The sequence below is a fragment of the Cephus cinctus genome, unplaced genomic scaffold (genome assembly GCF_000341935.2).
Source record: "Cephus cinctus unplaced genomic scaffold, Ccin1 Ccin1_scaffold0185, whole genome shotgun sequence".
Classification (NCBI taxonomy): domain Eukaryota; kingdom Metazoa; phylum Arthropoda; class Insecta; order Hymenoptera; family Cephidae; genus Cephus; species Cephus cinctus.
Genome location: NW_014332907.1, coordinates 10,367 through 15,548, shown reverse-complemented (window position 1 = coordinate 15,548; position 5,182 = coordinate 10,367).

Sequence of the window (5,182 nt, the reverse complement as noted above, 5' to 3'; positions counted from 1 at the left end):
CATTAAATCATAATCAACTACGAGAAGCAGTAGTAATGTAAAAGAGTAGTGAAAACGTTATAGGAAATTTTGAAAATACAATTAAAATGATGGGCCAGTGCTAGATCATATAATAGGCAAACATGTAGTGACTTATGTACTTGGCCTCAATAATATGATATCAATACTTTTTATTAGAGGAATACACAGCACTCCTGTACTTGGCGTAGTTTTTTACACGTAAGTGTTTTTTTGGAGGATTATAAGTTTTCCAGAGAGCTAATTTTCTACATAGTTTATTCATCGATAAATTCACACTGTTTATCTGATTTTAATGTTTAGTTTCTCATTCTAAATGAGAATCTTGTTTGGTTAATTATAGTTAAGTCGTGCATAAGTTCTGATAAACAAAATACGGTTTGAAAAATTAAAGTTAGATTTCTGTCGTGCATTTTTGTTGGTGCAAACAATGATTAAAAATTTGGCTGTTTGGAAACATTGTAATAAAGCAGGCATTTTTTAATATTTATTATTAAATATTTTCTAGGGTAATATTGTTTGTAAATTACGCCATGAATATTCATATTAAATTTCGTTCAGTCTATGCTTCTTTGATTGAGCAATACAGCCCAGACATTTGTAATTAGACAGATTAATTTCAGTTGGCGAGTTAGGCCTGAATTACTCTAGAGGTACTGCGACGTACAATTTTTCTAAAGCGAAATGATAAAAATTGCTAAAGTTGGAGATCCTCGAGAATCAAATATTTTGGTACTGAAAAAGAAACATAATCTCATTTAAAATGATCCCGATAGACGTGACGATGGGCGCGAAGCTACGGTCTTACATACTGGTCTTGCAACTCTGCCGAATTTCAGTGGTGGGGAATGTTGTCGTTGAGAAGCACGGTTTATTTCGCATTGTGGCCACATAAGTCGCAGCTGACTGTGTGAGGGGGCATAGTGGTATAGTTCAACAATCTGATCCTATTTCCTTCTCATAGCCGGCTGTGGGAGAGAGATAAAAACAGCTCCTTCCTTCCTTTCCTTATGGCTGTATACAATGTGGGACATGTGCCAGTAACAGGTCCGAATAATCAAGGATTGGAAGTTCGACATTATATGGCGATGTACCATGCGAGACGGGCCTTATCCAACTGACCGTGAGGACCTACAGAGTTTGTATACCAAATCTGAACAGTGTTGGGCGAAATCCGTAAAATATTAATTTAAGTTTTCATATGAAAACCCATTGGTGAATGCCGCTGGGAGCTGGGCGCGAATCCCGAACCATTCGGTCATGAATCCGCTACCTTAACCACTGGGCTACGGCCGCCCCTAGATTAAAACAACGTGACCGCAACAAGTCTTGCCGACATGAGGCAAAGCGAACGGTTCTTCGTTTAGAAGATTCCCCTCACCGACGTTTGACTGGAACGTTGCAAGGGAAGGTCCTCTCATGGGTGCCATTTTGGATCCCATAAGTATACGGGAAGTATAGATGTGGTGTGCCAATTATTGCTGTGAATTATTTGGTTGTCCAGAAAGTAATTGTGTTTTTTTTTCTAAACGATGGACATATATGTATATCTTAAGAAAAAGAAAAGCAATTACTTTTTGGCTAACCCAATAATATACGAGCAATTCATGGTCGCCATTTTCAGTTCAAATGCTGGGAGGTGAGTGGGAGAAATTCCTTAACGTGTTGTCCCGTTTCACAGAAGGTGCAAGACCTGTATGTAAAAAATGTACAATACTTGGACTTTATTGAAAAAACTTTGACTAAAGGGGTTCCTTGGGTCACTGAATTCGAAATAAAAATAAAAATGGTCAAATTCAATATGGTCGACATAAAATGACGGACTAAAATATAAAAAATGTACATTACTTGGACTTTGTTGACAAATGTTGATATGAAAAAGATGGAGTGATAATCCTACCGTTGTAGCCTCCCCGTTGCACACGCCAGGGTCGTGAATACAATTCACTAGCTAAAGTTATTATAAGCATTAAAAACGTTTATCACCATTTTTTATGTTCATGAAAAAAATTGTTTAATCTTTAAGTAATTTCAATTTGGCACTTTGGACTTTAAGTTCGTATTCAGGGACCCAAGAAACCCTTTTAGCCACCATCTTGTCAAGAAAATCAATATATTGTTATTTTTTAAATGTTTAATCCCCCTTTCTTGTCAGCTACTTTGAATTTGCAAATTTTTATGTCAATTTTGGGTTTAGCGACCCGAAAAACTCCTTTTTGTGCTATTTAGGCGCACGTTTAGTCGAATTCTTTGTGCCAACGAAGGAGAGTAAGTTTCAGTTCTAGTATTATTATCATTATATTATTACTATCATTATTAATATTTTTATGCATTGCTCATGATTTTATACTGAATTGGGCTAAAAGGCTCTACGTAGATTTGTTTCCTTGACCGATTGATGGCCGTTAATGTTCGAACAGGAAAAGGCATTCAAAAACAGGATAGGTAGGGGTTGCACAAAAACCGCTATGTAAACACAGTGTGTTTGTCGATCATGGACAAATACGGTTACACGTGACAGTAATCATCCGGCTCGCAACGGGCCCGGTAAGGCCCCGATTAAGATGTGCGAGTGCCAACGTATGATGCTCGAAAGCACTGGCTACAGAGTGACGAACCAAGCGAATAATGTACTGTGTAGAATCCCTAATAAAATTCGAGTATGGGTGAACAAAGATTTAAATTTATGTTCGAAAGTACTATTTTCACATTAAACTAAATTTAATATTTTTATTATTAACGGGAAAAAAAAAATTAGTTTGAAGCAAGACAGGAGATTTACAAAGATTTACAAGTCACTGTGAAATATGGGGTTGGTGGACTCTTTCATATTATGAAGCTGTATGGCCGTTGCTGGTTCTGGAAATTTAATAATAATCGATAATGTGATGTATAAAATAGTTTATCTGAATATTCTGAAAGATAACTTGAAAGTGAGAGCAAAAAACCTAGTTTTGGTGAGAACTTTTAGTTTCAACGTGACAACGATTCTAAACATTCGGCTTATTTAGTTATTTAGTTATTATTAGTAATTCCATTTAAATATTAATAATTATTTTATAATTATTGAGTCTTCTGATCTCAATCCGATGGAAAATTCATGAACGGAACTTGAAAATAAATTAAGAAACCACGATGTCAGCAACAAAACCCAGTTAGAAGACTTAAAGTGGTGATTGTTGCCAAAGGATGGACAATTAAATATTGATAATGTATCTAATTGTAAGTACTGGAAGTGTCAGCTGTACGCAGACTTTATATATTTTTGATTTCTATTTTCTTTAATTTAAAAGACATATGTATGTACTGTGTTGCGTACATTCACTGTTAAAAATGTTGGTAAATTTACTGTACAAAATTCCATGGAATTTACGAAATAGGTATATGAAATTCATATTAATATACTTTTATCGTAAATTCGAAAATATTATACGAAATGTATGACATCATAGTTTGAAAATTAAAATACGTGTATATTATTCGACCACTAAAGTAATTGTGCATGCAAGTAAATATACAGTTTCGTAAATTCTATGTACGAATTGGAATCTGATATTTACGTGTATTTTATACGTGTCGGTCAGGTTCTTTAAATTCCAATCACTGGATTTGAAAAATAAAGCAATAGCGTATCTCTCTGAGGGAGCGAAAATTCTGAGGGAGTTTAATATCCCAAAGCGTATTAAATTCGCCAACTTGGTATATGAACCAGAAAATAATATACAATGAATAGTTAATTTACTAGTTCGTATAGGAAATTTAGAAAATGTAAACGAAAATTTATATACTCGATATTTAATTTATATACTCGGTATATTGACATTTCATTTGAGGACTAAAAATCATATTACAAGTGAATGAGAGCATTGTATGACAGGAGTCCCTAAACAATACAGGGGTATACGAGTGAGCACTAGTTCGCTGTCGCGCCACCAGGTGGCCAATGTAACTTGCAAGCAAAATCGGAGGATCCAGAGAATAATTAGCCGTTTCTGATACTTCAGACATTGATTGTGACATACCCGAATTTTTATGTACCCAACAGACACACTGTAAAAAAAATTTGCTTGAAATTTAATATATCTGTATATAAAGCTCGGATGCATATATACTGAATATTAATTTTTATACGCATTTTTGTTTCAAGTATAAAGTCGAGGTACATTGGGAATCGGTAGACATCTTTGAAAATAATAACATAATGTGTTTGAATTTCCAACACTCTTTGTTATTATTGCAACCAGTGTGCATAAAAAGTTATATACGAGTAAATCTTTTTTCTTACGATTTATTATTTGTTATATGCTTACTTCTTCAATATTTAAGAATACTGTATATTAAAAATAGAGAGTGGACTCTGACAACAATGACCTAGTGTGTTTGGTTTTCGCAATGCTCCTCTCATAATTGCAACTAAAATGCATAAAAAGTCATATACGCGCGAGTGGTTTATTTCGCAAACTGTATTTTGAATAGTCCCTTAACGTCTTCCCAATTTCCATATGAGTAAATCGAAATTTGTAGTCGATTATGAATTTATCGATACCATATAGATGAATAGTGATCCCTCTGCGCTGTATCGCATCATACAAAACTTTCTACGACTCGAGTATCTATTAAGTATTGTTTAGTGAATCGAATGAAGTTTATTTGCGTCTAACGAGAATTTACTATTTTGCGTTTTTTTAGGAATATATGAACGGTAACATAACATAACATTTTATCCACTATACCCAGAGTTTTGCAAGGCACTGTATCTTTCACGTGTCCTTTTGAAGACACTAATTCCGTGTACTGATTCAACAATTGAAAGAAATGCAATGCCTCCACCTCTGGCAGCTGTTACTAATTCTACAGTCATTATGTACTGTGACGTGGTGGTCAGGTTCTAACTGCCCAGTGTCCGCGCGAATTAGCTACCTTATTGCAACGGGGAAGGGGAACGCAGAAAGAAAGGGGAACACGGGGTAAAGTAAAGAAAGAAGTATAATTAGCAAAGCAAATACTGACACAAGAAAGATAGAGAAGAAGATAGGCCAAATATGGAGTATTCGCAGTACTCAATGGGACACGCCAAAAAAAATAACACGCGGGTGCTTGCTCGAGGGCACGTGGGGACGGAAGGATTTAAATAGGCTTGATGGGAAGAGGGGCTTCGGGGTTG